The sequence below is a fragment of the Hippocampus bargibanti genome, linkage group LG06, assembly GCF_051943395.1.
Source record: "Hippocampus bargibanti isolate YZ-2025 linkage group LG06, ASM5194339v1, whole genome shotgun sequence".
Lineage (NCBI taxonomy): Eukaryota > Metazoa > Chordata > Actinopteri > Syngnathiformes > Syngnathidae > Hippocampus > Hippocampus bargibanti.
In genome coordinates, this window is record NC_142739.1 from 12,448,794 (window position 1) to 12,462,659 (window position 13,866).

Consider the following 13,866-nt stretch of genomic DNA (forward strand, 5'->3'; position numbering starts at 1 on the left):
TCTCTCAAGGGAAGTGGTCTTTAATGGAGCTTTATACTCAATGGGAAGTTTCAAGGACAACCGACCTCTCCGGAAAATTTGTGTCCGTAATTTGTAAAATGGCTTCAAATGACTTCTACTGAACGTATTTTACAAAGCTTTATTTTACGTTTTAAGACTCGCGCTGAATATTCCGGATGTCTTGTTTTTGAGTTGGTGACGAGTCCTCACCGTACGTCACTGAAGGAACGCCCAGGACCGAAAAAATGGACACATTGTAGCCGTCCTACCATCACGTCAATGTATTTTGCTGTACTTGTTTGGTCTGAAAACTTTGTGTTGCACCAAAAAGAGGCAGAAGACGGTGACAAAGCCCCGTGTAAGGAATTAATCAGCCTGTGAATACGGGCTGATTAATTCCTTACACGGAGCTTTGTCGCCATTTTATGCCTCTTTTTAGTGCTACATTTACCCCCCCTATTGCCTCAAAATGGCACGGAATAAATTCTTTAATCGATTGCAAACATGTATGCTTTCCTCTTCAGAACTATTTGAATTGTATACATAACTGAATGAGTAACAAGAAAGCATATTCTCCCAATCTGAAGCCATTGTTTTGATTCTCCAGCAAGGCAAGACATCTTGGGGTGACGCCACGAACAAGGGGGCGGGACCTTCTGAAACTGGCCACTTCCGGGTTCATTTTTTTGCAGATTTTGGACACTTTAAGTCATTTTTATTGGTGTTTTGCATTTGACAAAAAATATCATACTGTGTGTTTTGGGTATTTTAGATGCTATAAAACATTTTTCTGATGTCAGTTAGGAAACAAAAAAGTGATGTCGGTTGTCCTTTAAGTTACATTCAGGGGTGTTTGAGGGCTTTGACCTCCAAAGTAATTTCAGTCTCTGGTTCAGAGCTTTTTCCCAAGAACCTTTAGGGGTCATAGTTGGTCTTACCCATGTAAAACACTTTTAAGGGAGTGCCTATATGTATTTTCAGAACATTTTCAGCCTCCCCAAGTACATTTTGTCACAGGCCCCAGTCTCCTGCTGGCTATGACAAACATTAACTATAACTTGGATGTCACCACTAGTAAGGAGCAGAAGAGTATGTCTTTAAATTGAGGGGTAATGAATACTGTTGGTATTCTAATTTTGGCCTTGTATGAAGTTCATGTAATTAGCAATGTTTCGCTTAAGGTCATTTGTTACCGATATGACAGTGAACAATGTGCTTCAACCATTACGGTGTTGCCGTCTGTGGAAGATATGTCAGGATTGGCCGATGTCTCATGGCAAAAATGTTCATTCACATCTTGATCTCAATGTCACCTTTTATACAATTTGCAATCTGTCGGTCACTATCTGAACACCTTAAACCAGGGGTGTCAAAGTCATTTTTTGCCGCGGGCCACATTGTAGTTATGGTTTCCTCTCGAGGGCCGTTATGAATTTGGTGAACCCATTAGAATGTTTAAATCCCTTTAAATATTACATATAGAGCACACAGCAAATTAATGAATAACTCGTTTTCAAATCTGAAGTCAAGAATAATGACTTTTATTGTGGTTGACATCCAAAAATATGAAATTTTGGCTCAGATTTTAGCAATCATCATGGAATTTAACAAGTTTGATTTGCTTTCGCGGGCCGAAAAAAAATGATGTGGCGGGCCAGATTTGGCCCGCGGGCTGTGACTTTGACACCTGTGCCTTAAACAAAGAGCTGAATCCATCACTTAGAGAAAAAATAAAGTACTGTCCTTTAGTTTTTCACTGTTTAAATATGCATATGTACTAATGCCTCCTTTTCTCCTCAATCACTCAGAAATTTCCTCCTGTGATGATTTGCACTGTGATCACAAGAAGCAGTGCTCCTTCAGAAATGTGCATCCATTATCACAACGTTAATGGAAAACATTGTTTCCTCTTGGGAAATTGTAATTACTCCTTGGTGCAGACCACTTGTCCATGTATAAATGTTTCCACTATTTAAGATTAATATAGCCAGAGCATATTTGAATGGCACCACTGTTTCTAGCATTCACAGTGTCGAGATATAAATCCATGATTTTAATATTTCCATGGTTAAACGAGTACGAGATAAAATCAGGGTAAGAAAACAAGCCAACATTGAGGGGACAAAAAGGTGACAATCATGCACGTGTATATTCACGGTTATTCGCCTTTGAAATTCATAGGTTAATAGAAAACTTCCTGTCATCTTGGGAAACGGGATACTAAAATTATATCCAGGTTGTCTAAGTGTTGTTTTGGAGACTTCCTTTGGCCTGACTGTGCAGTATGACTGGGCTCATAACATCCAAGTTGAAGCACAACGAGCACTGCACGGACTGGTGAGTGGTCTTTGTGGAAAAGCCAATAACAGCATCTCAGATGACACAATCACATCTCATGTACTGTGTCCAAAACAATAGATTTTACCCTCACTCGGGTTTTGGAAGGCAACATAGCTACATGTATGAAAGACTGTGGACATGGCCAATGTCAATTTTGCAGTCCCACACAATATCATCGTGGCATAATGGGAAACCCCTACGAGAATAATTGCACTTTTCTGATGAGGAAGACCTTTTGGTGACTGTTACTTGTATATTGATACTGAACCTTTTGTTCATAGTTGTGAGAACAACCTGTGTCTTAGTGGAGCTACCAGGTAAGTGAGTAAAGCATTCGGAGACTATGCCAACATCTGCCAGAGGCTAGGGGCCTAAATTTGGAGAGCAATTGCTAAGCGTAGTAAGTTCTAAACCGCTTCATTTTACATTTTTTTAATGAGGATGTATCAAGTTTATTTATTTATTTATTTATTTATTTGTTTGTTTTTTACAGATGTGACTTGTCCTATAAATAGCCATTAGGAGGTGTGTGGGTCGGCCTGTCAGGCAATATGTGGTAGCCCAGATCCCACCTGTACATCAGTGACGTGCGGTGAGGTTCATGGCTGGTGAGGCACTGACGTCATCATAGTCAGATTTACAAACATATGAACTCTACAGAGTAGTTTATTCACCATTTGATTGGCAACAGTTAACGTATTTTGTTTACAATTTCATGTCAGCATTCTTTATATATACAAACGGTAGCATAGAAAAAAATAATTAAAAAACGTTTTTATCATGTTACCTTTACTTGTAAATGAAGTCCATGCGCCGCTCCTTCTGAAAAAGGCATGGATAACTTCTTTGTAGAAGCCTTCCTTATCTTTCTTCAGTTTTAAAAGTCTCTCTGTCTCAACGGAGATCACTGCCAGTGAAGAAAGTCGTCCTTGATCAGTCCTGTTCCGACTGTATGTTTTCAGTGCTGAGAATGACAATCTCGTCTACTTCTCCAGCAACAAATGGGGCTGCACCGATCTCCTTTTTAATGTCATTTCTAATGACATCACCAACTGCTTCAATTAAATCGTTCTGTATTCTGTTTCACAGGCTAGAAAATATAGTGGATGTCCCAAAATGACTCGCTAGCCTGTCATCTTTCTCAGCGAAAGCATGTAATAGTTCAACATAGTAGCCACGATTAGCGGAGCCTTTACTTTCATCATTTCCACGAAATGCCAGCTGTTGTTTGGCAAGGAAGCAGGTGGCATTGATGAGATCTTTTAAAATCTCCCGGTTCTCCTTTACCTTAGCATTGTCGATGCTGATGTTGAGTCTTCGCTCATTTTTGATGAGGCTCTGTTGTAAAATTTTCAGGTCGCAATATCCCATTTGAGTCCAGACATTGTCACAAATTGAGAACAGAAGGCAGGAAAAGCAGAAAAGGCGCTTTCTTGCTGGACATCCACACAGCCAGCCTTTTCGTGTGTACCAGTCCGCCTGAAAAGAGCGAGCGAGTATTGTGTCCCGTTGTCTGAAGCAAACATTTTAGCCCCGGTGTTGGTCTTCCTTTGATTATTACCTCCTGCTTCGATTGAAAGTCCAGTTTAGAAAATTCTTTCAATTTAGATATGTAATCCTCCATTCTGAAAGTGAGGCCAAGCAACACCAAAAAATGACTGCAGGGTTGCACTTTACTTGCTAACTGTTTACTGAAGCTTTCTGTCTCTAATTCTATTATTCTGCAGCCGCGGAGTCGGAAATATCTCTGGAATCACAAGCGCCCCCTGCCTGTCATGAGGCGGGAGAACTGTTTGCCTCACCTACGCACAGCGTTTTGATAAAAATAAAACAAAATAAACACTGTAGTACAGTGTTTATCGTGTACAGTGACTCTACATTATATACACCAGCTAAACTGTAGAAATTTAGTTCATATACTAAATGTGTTTGAATGCTTTAATAGCGATATGCAGAAGGACAGCAATGCGGTCTCACTGCAGAGCAAGCCAGCACAGTAAGCATAGTGATTGCGCAATCCATGGTGAGGCTCAGCCGGCTGGTGCCTCACTGCTCGTCTCTACTTAGTATTTGAACGGTAAATGTGAAAATTCAGCGATTTTGAAAAAAATCCTAAAACGGTGAAGTTAAATGGACAAGAACTTTAAAGTACAAATTACTAAATACATATAACTGTTTAATTTATTTTTTCATTTGATATTTCCATGACAGCTTTCCATGATGACAGGTGAGGCACTGCCTCCCCTGCCTCCACTGACTGCACGTCACTGCTGTACATGTAATGTTCTTTGTTTGGAATTGTGCCAGTTCTACAGTGGATACCTGCTCAGTAATGGCAAGTCTGTCTTGCCCATCAAGTGTGGCTGTGTTCAAAATGGCTCCTATTATCTCCCCACAAATACATTTTGGATGGACCAGCAATGTTAAGAGAAATGTGTCTTGTCAGCCTCAGTCCAAGAAAATTATGTGCACACAGTCTCATTGCCAAGGCTGGAAAGCCAGACATCTTGCCTGCCAGGATGGCCAAAGTTTGATCTGGTAATCTTTGTGGATTGTGCGGGAACTTTTATGATGGCCCACAGATGACCTAGTGTCTGAGCTCTTTATCAGGAAAGGATTTCTGGGGGAATTCCAGAGCTTTCACAAAATAGTAGTTCCACAAGATTTCCATGATAACTGTGTTTATATGATCTCTGCAATGGTAACCAGACAATCCTGTGCCAAATTCCGTCCAACTATGTTGCAGTATGTCAAGGAATGGGCGCTACAGTGCATGAATGGATAGATTCCAACTTTTCCAGTAAGTAATGAGGTACAATCTTACCTCTGTAAATCTACTGATTAGTGTTGGCTTGAATCATTTTCCTTTTATTCCTCAGCTCTCAGATGCCCATCTAAAAATGAATACCACCTCTGTTCTACCCACGTTTGCCTGTGCCCGAAACACAAATTGGATTCCAGAAATCTGGGAGGAAGGGTGTTTTCGCGAGTCTGGCGTTTTCCGCAGTGGTGGTGAATGTGTATCAAAAGACCATAGACTTTGTGGCTTATGTCAAATTGGTGCTACTGTTGCAACAGAAGACCAACGAAGTATGATGTCTGACGACTCCATGCATACATCTTCCATGTGCTTTTCTCCCACTGGAACAAACTGCTTCGTTGACTGTCATTATTGTGTTGCATGCAACTCTGCTGCGGAATTTAAATCGGATGGCCTCTGTGGTATGTTGTGGGAAACCGCACTAGCGCCTCTTGTCTGTTTGATTGGCAGGGAAGAAATTTCATCTGCGCTGTATGATGCACATACAGCACATTTGACAAGAAAGTTGTACTTGATCTGCCCACATTCACAGCTAAATTGACCTGGGTGATTAATGCCTTTAAGAAACTGCATAAGATGACCTGTCACACTCCACCCCCATATATAGTAGAATCTTTGTCTCCCACAGCACTTTACTGCTCTGAGTGCTCCCACTACAATGTATGTGGTCGTGCATGCTCTGAGTCCTGCACAATATCTGATATACCCTGTCCATCGACCTGCTATGGCCGATGTCAGTGTGACTCTGGATACATGCAGAGGGGGAAGGGATGTGTCAGACCGGAGCGAGGTGGATGTTTGTATCTCAGACAGTACTGTAAGGCAAGCAATTAGATTTTATGCTTTGGTTGTGGTGGCAATTACTTTGCTGCATCTGAACGTGAAACACGACATCTGACTTGTCTCCGGGAATAGATACAAACTTGTCATTTGTTTGACATTCATGTCGCCTGATAAAAAACTAGCTTGCTTAATATCCCAATTATTAAAACAAGTACATTCGTTTGTTCATTAGACTTTAGTAGACTGTACATACACATTTTTTCTCACTTTCTCCCATTCTTTATTGCTCTACAGCAGGGGTGTCCAAAGTCGGTCCTCGAGGGTCGCTGTCCTGCCTGTTTTCCAGCTCTCCCAGGAGCAACACACCTGATTCAAATGATCAGCTGATCAGCCAGTTCTGAAGCAGCATCAAAATGGTCCTGATGATTTGAATCAGGTGCGTTGCTCCTGGGAGAGCTGGAAAACAGGCAGGACGGCGGCCCTCGAGGACCGACTTTGGACACCCCTGCTCTACAGGTTGGGGAAATTCTGTGGAATGTCCACTGTTCCAAGCAGTGGACCTGCCACCCTGTTTTGTAAAGCAGTTTCTTGCCCCGAGAAGAGAGCAGAACTGCATATTCAATAAAACTGGGTGATGTGCAGAGAAAAAAAGCAAGCCCAACCACATCTTATACTTGACATTTCTCCACAACTGTTCAGTCAGGTCCTCTATGCGGCACTTGTTTGCATTGAATTCTCGCCTGTGTCATGTCTGTGATATTATATGAATAAATATCAATCCCATGTGCACAAAACATGGCTCGTCTTTCCTTGTTCCATAGATGACACTGCCAAAATTGATGACAAAACAATCATGCAAACTTAATGTCATGGAATATGAAATGTGTGCTTTCACTGCCCCTTCTTCTCTAAGCCTACATCTGCCCAGTAAATAGCCATTATGAATCCTATGGGAGAGCTTGCCCAGCCACCTGTGAAGACCACTTAAAATCACCCTGCACTGAAGCATGTGTGACCCTGGCTTTCTTCTTGTTGCTCACATCTGTATCACCCCATCTCAGTGTGGCTGTACGTACAACGGAGACAACTGCCACGACAATGTGACCTTTTGGGCTGATGAGTCATTTACCAACAGTGTATATGTAATGCATCCACACACCAGATCCATTGCTATGATGCTTCTTGTGATGAAGATCAGTATTGTGGCATTCAAAATGGAGTCAGAAGCTGCGTGCAGGCTAATTATCAGATGTGCTCACCTTTGACAAGCGCGAGTATAATTTCCTTGTCACCTGCCGGTATCAGTGAGTGAGAATCTGTCAACGGTTGCCAGCTCTTTATGTCATCACAACTAAGTATTAGCAAAGAAGGCATCTTAGTTATTATTCTCTCGAGTAAATATGTTCATGCCACCTGCAGCCTGTGTGGCAACGTCAATTCTGATCTTGCTGAGACCTCACCTTAAATGGCACATGGGAGCACCTCACTCCATAGCTATTTGGAAAATCTTGGCGACACGGGCAGAACCACGGGTGTGTGGAAGGCTGCCTCTATGGAAGCTGTCCAAATTGTTGAGATGAGGCTTTGCACACCTTGTCTGACACAGTGGATTGTGGGAAGATTCTGGAAGTTACTGGACCATTCAGACACTGTCATAGCAAAGTGGACCCCTCCAGCTTTTACAAGAGCTGTGTCAGTGACCTGTGTCTTTATGGAGATGTGAAGCCTGCAGTGTGCCATTCCCTGGCAGTGTATGCTGATGTCTGTCTTCATCACAAAACTTTAGTTTATGACTGGAGGAACCCTGAATTCTGCTTTAAGTATTAAACTTCTCAGTGCTCGTGTTGCAACCAAATGTCATTTTGATGTTAAAAGCCAGATCATCATTGCATGACAATTAAGGTGCAACGATTGTCACGATACTCAGTTATATCTAATACTCTGTTTTCCACATGAATCCAAAGCTAATGCTTAACCTAGAGTTAGACTTAACCTAGAGTTAGACTTGATTTAATCACCACATCTCTCTCCCACCCATCCACTAGATGGTAGTAATGCTTCATTGGTCACTCGGACAGCTGAAGATGGGGAGGTGCAATGGCCTGTAAGTCCCACTGCCCTTCCAGATCAAAGAACTGCCCTCCGGACGCACACAAACGTTTTTAAAGAACTAATTTTTGTGGGATACTCGGGATGAGTTTGGTGCTTATGTAGAACACCTTTTAGTTCTGAGTCCAAAGCTGTACTTCCACAATTATTTAGCAGACACCAGTTTTTATCGAAGATATTATTTGGTACTTCCAGTTGTCTTTCAGGCACGGGAGGAGTGATACCTTCTGTGGTAAGAAAATTGACATTTTTTATATAATACTGTAATGCAAACGAACTAAGATAATTTTTTTGTTTTGTTTTTCATCTCATGGACATGTCCATATATTTAATTATTCTAACCTGCTGTTTTCCTCAACCCCTATTCTCCATAGGTATCACCAGTGGCGGACTGTGCATATCAACGCTAGGCCTTCAGTAGTGCTACGTCTGAATCAATCCCCAGCTGCAATTGTGGTGAAATTTACTACATGGCCACGAGAGGATACCGTTAAATAATAATAGCTGTCCATGTTAAACACTTTATTACAGCTTCACCTGTTGTTGAAGCGCTATATAAATCAATATGTATTGTATTGTATTGTATTGTATTGTATTGTATTGTATTGTATTGTATTGTATTGTATTGTTAGCCAGGAAATAACTTGTGACCTGAAGAAACTTAAGAAATACTGTCATTAAACTGTTAGAACGTTTACTACAAACGTGTGGATTCATGATATCGTCATAAAATTGCAATATTATTTGCTATTTTTGCTAGCTTCAGAGTTGCCCAACCTTTCTTAATGATGTCCATCTATTCTTGAAAGGTCGGAATTTAAAATGGCTTGAACAGTATACCTGAAACCAAATCCATTTCTTCCCCTCCTTCAGCCATTGTGGGTTGACAAAACCATAATTAAATCGACACAACTATATATTTGCTTATGCAGCTCATAGCGGCTAGTGATGCTATGATTTGCTAGAGACTAGCCAATCATGTGACTAGCTAATCATAGTTTGCAAATACAGTAAAGTCTCGTTATATCGATATTCAAGGGAGTCCGAAAAAATATCGATATAACCGGGACTATCGATATATCCGACCCTGTTTGCATGTAATTTTCTCCGTGCGTGCATAGAAATAGTATCGATATAACCGGGACTATCGATATATCCGATATCAATATAACGAGACTTTACTGTATTCTGATGTTTACAGCGCCTTTCAGCAGACCTTGGGTTGCCAACTCGAACTCTGATTTGTTAAAGCAACCGTTTCAACTGATTGTGAAGGCATCCATTTGTCTGTGATACAGATATTTTCAGGCCAGCAGAGAAGTCCTTGCAGGCCCTGATGGCCCACCACTGGGTATGGCCCATCCCAAGAATGTTCACTACTAACTGTGTGGACCTCAATGTCCTGTTAAATGTGAAGGACTTTCATCTGCAACCAAATGCAGTAGAGGTTGTGGGAATGGTAGCCAGCCTGACCTTATATGTCCTCCTCAATGATCGTTGTGTACTGGAAGCAGGCTGCGGATGCTTTTGTGAAGGACATTACTATCCTGCTGGTTACATTTCAGAACCAAAAAAAGTGTCACGTTTGTTACTGTTGTGAGGATAAAGTGACTTACAACGACTCTGGAGGCCCATGGAGCCTTTCTTGTCAAGTGATGTCTTTTTCGGGCCGACAACTTGGCATCATGGAGAGTGTGAAGTTTTGCTCAGTTTCCCTGTGGCACTTTTGATGGTTTGGTCATACATCACTATGGTGCTCGCACCTATTTAGTGTCTGAACGCTCTTCCAATGATATATTTGGACACAGTCAGCGCTTAGCTTTGAGGAAGGCGTCAATAACTCACTTTTTATTGTCAGCAAGGTGGAATTTATTCTGGCTGCAGTGCAAGTAACCATCAATCCAGAAGCACCTTGGAAAATACAAGTAAGTTCTGCACCATGATGTGAAATTATGGTTTACACAAACTAATGAGTGTTTCACTTCAGGTAAATGGTGAGGATTTCAAAGTGCCCTACAGCATTGATGAAACTAAATGAAAATGGTGGTCGGTTGATCATCACATCTGTGGCTTTCAGGCCTCTGTGGGAATTTCATTGGAGTCAAATCTGACGACCTACAACTACAAAGTGTTTATCTAGCCAAAAATATTTCATCATTTTTATATTACTGATGTATTGTTGCTCCTAGATGGAATTGCAGTGGGTCTTATGGAAATAACTGTGGTAAGTGCATATTGTCTGCAAAGGCCAAAACATTTTGATACTCTTGAACGTACACATTGAATTCAATCACTTTTGGAACAGGGGTGTTCAAACCCAAGTATACAGTGACGCCTCCGAGCCATTTGTGGTGGGGCTGCCCATATTGAAGCAGTTTGTCTCGTGCTGGAAGCCTATGTGGCAGCTTGCCATGCCAAAGGACGATGTGTAAATTCCTGGAGAGAAAACAGCCTCTTCTGTGAGTAAACCTCTTTGATCTCATTAAAATAAAAGGTATCCAACCCGCTCTAGATTTGTTCATTTGTAAGGCCAGCTTTCAAGTGTCTTGACCGTAGCAGCCCAAGTCAGTGTGTTGACTACAATTCCAATTTATGTTCTTGTCCGGCTGGATCCCGCTGATGTATGTTCAGAAAGATGCCGATGCCAGAATAGGAAAGTGTTTCACAAGGGTGAATGTGTATCGGTCAGCCAGTGTGGGTGTGTGCTTAAGCTACATACAAGTAGTTAGGAAATGTTAACTGTGAGTTCATCTGGATTTCCATATTTTTGAAAATTCGTCAGCGTACATTCAAGTAATTTTAAATTCAGTAACGTCGGCCAGAGTTCATGATGCAAGAATTTGGTTCCATTTTTGTCAAGCATCTCCTTACTGAAGTGGGCCAACTCCAAAGAACTATTTAAATCTTGGCACCTCACTCAGACAGACTTTGAAACTGCTTTTATGGAAAAGCGCCACATTCTCTCGGGTGAGACACACAGTGTGACTGAAGATGGTCGCAGGTATGCGAATGTGTTTTTCACTTGGTTGCACTTGGCGCCTTGATGCTCAAAGTGAATTGGGAGGTGACGTGGTAAACTACAGATGGTTATCACTGCTCTTCATATTATGGCATCAACTTAAAATCCCCTTCCAAAGCTCAAGCAAGTATATATCAAATGAATCAAATGAGTCATTTGTGAGACAGACTGTACATGAAAACTGACACGTGTTTGTATTTCCAAGTACGGGTAAATAGGGCAGCATGGAATTTACCCGCATTAAAAATAATGTGGATGATCATGCCTTGAGCTCTTACATCACTCCCCTTTTATTTATATTTAATTGCAGACTTAATTTTCCATGCAGTGACACTGAGCTGTATGTTACCTTACATTGCAGGAGTTTCTGAAAAACTACAAAGAGCTCAATCGGCAGTACATATGCACCGAAAAGCTAGCAACCACTCATTTGACGACAATGAGGTTAAAATCTTAGCGAAAGAACATAGATGGTTTGAAAGTGGAGTAAAAGAAGCGATATTCATAAAACAACTAAATCCTTCATTAAACCGGTTTGGTGGGGTGAGGTTCAATTTGGATCGTTCATACAATAGCCTGCTTAGGCAACATAGGATTAGTAATGCTGATGAGGTGATACCGGTCGAAGTGGGGCAATCAGGCCAGTCGTTAGTCAGAACAATAGGAACTATCAGTGGAGCAGCTGCAGTGGGTAGTCCTCTGCTCCCCCCAACCTGAGAGCAGGGACCTATCATAGCAGATGTCTGGACAGTAGGTATATATATAGGGCCTATATATATAGGGCCTAAACTACCAATAAAACTTTAATTTGCTGACGAAGTTTCTTGGATCAGAAGCGAAACGTCCGACACCTTCAAAGACGTACAGATGACGGCTGAATAAACCTTTTCAGCGATGGACCACTCTTGTACGATTGAGACCTTACACAGACGCATGTTACATTCTGTTGTTTGTCATTACTCCACTATTTACAGCGTTAGCCTGTTTGTGTTTTTCTCCTTTACGTTGCAGATACAAAATAAGTCAAATCAGACACTATTGACATACTGGTGACCTTTTAAATGTCTGCCACATAAAAATGTGTTTGCCATTTGGATAAAGATGACATGGCATTTATTTCACATCCATCAAGGTATTGAGCATCTCGCCTCTTGTCTTGAAGTCACACAATTGTAGCGTTTATTAAGTCGTATACGTGTATGTCCATCAAGTCCTGCACAGGGCCCTTCCTCTTATCCGATGTCAACTGCAGTAAGCTGCTCATAACAGGCCTTATAAATATTTTCCGTCAGGCAGCTGTCCCCTGTGCATAGTGCAAGTCTATTTTTACTCCTTTGTTGCTTCTGAATGAGGCCTATACCACTTTGAGTGATGTCAAAGTGTTTGTTGATGACCATTTGATTCCCATTGTGGTTGTATATTCAATAACATTGGCCTCTTATTTTCCTTCACTGACCTAACACTGAATTGGATGTGGTTGTGGTTGGTGTGCATAATGAGTTTGGTTCCTTCCGAACCAGCCAGTCTATTCAACAAGTCAGCCTTTGAGGAGATTTGCAGGCAGAGCTATGAAAGATTAATACCGTGTTAATGGGTTGCATTCATCTAAAGTACATTTTCTCCCTTGAAGATATTATCACAGCATCACATCATCATCTATTTGCACAATGAGAAGCCCCGACCGTCCGTGGGTTAGTTTCACTTTATCCAAGGACACCAGAACAGGAATAAAAAAAGCATTTATCACATTTTCAATATGTGCATTGAAGCCTTTTTACACGACAGTTGGCTGTTGCCTAATGGGGATGGAAGGGGTCTCGCTGTTCAAGCTGTCCAGGGAGCATTTACACACAACATTATTCACAACATATACCTGTGTATTTCATACCTATACGTACTACAAACCGAATTGACCTTTCTAGAAGAAGATCCTGCTGTGTTTGTTTGTGTCAGAGGAAAGAGTTGTGGAAGGGCAACTCGTGGCTTCATGACAATGTACCAATTACAATGCCCTGTGAATCTGAGAGTCCTTGGCTGAGAGTAACCCCCCGACTCACCTGAACTTTCTAATATCACCCCCCGCCCCCACCCACTGCCCACGATAAGCCTTTTTCAAAATTTAAAAGTGGTCATCAAAGGTATGTTGACATTCACGACTGAGGTGACTATAATGGCAGATTTGTAGAATAGAGACAAGATAACTGCTGGTAGTCGCCTATATTGTTATTTACTGCTGCTGGTTGTTTCCGGGTCAAGTAGTTTTGTCATCACAGGGTCTAAACTTTTGAGGAACTTGAAGATAAATAACAAAAATGAGAGTTCTTACTTGTTTATTATGTTTGTTAAAGTCATTATAAGTGCCTTGCATGCTGCGTCCGAGAGGATAGTAATTTCATCTGTGCTGTATGTCATGCATATTAGCATATTTGACAATAAAGCTGACTTTGACTTTGACTTTTTACTAACCTTGTCTTGACCGGGTGTATGCTTACTTCTGGGTGTTGTTGTTTTTCTCCAGTCTCCATTTCTCACCAGTATCACCTTAGGCTTACTGTATCTCAAGCAAAATTAATCAACCACACACTTGCGTTATGAATACAGAACACGTGCATATTCCCAAGCATCAAAATCTTCAATTAAGCTTGATTACTTTCTCCGTTAGCCAAATTTGTGGCCAAAAACTAAAACACAATGATTCCTCCACCTCATCCCAAAAAAAAGAAACTCAAATATCATTCCAAATATTTATTTATCGTAAAATTCATTTGCTCAACCATATTACTTCGGAAGTACA

At 41.3% G+C, this 13,866-nt stretch overlaps 3 pseudogenes; all 3 read left to right on the forward strand.

Annotated features, from left to right (window-relative positions):
• Positions 1-1,780: 1,780 nt before the first annotated feature.
• Positions 1,781-5,052, forward strand: LOC148896514 (alpha-tectorin-like; annotated as a pseudogene).
• Positions 5,053-5,737: 685 nt separating this feature from the next.
• LOC148896515 (IgGFc-binding protein-like) lies at positions 5,738-7,771 on the forward strand (annotated as a pseudogene).
• A 1,635-nt stretch (positions 7,772-9,406) lies between these two features.
• On the forward strand, positions 9,407-10,782 carry LOC148896516 (zonadhesin-like; annotated as a pseudogene).
• The last annotated feature ends 3,084 nt before the right edge of the window (positions 10,783-13,866 follow it).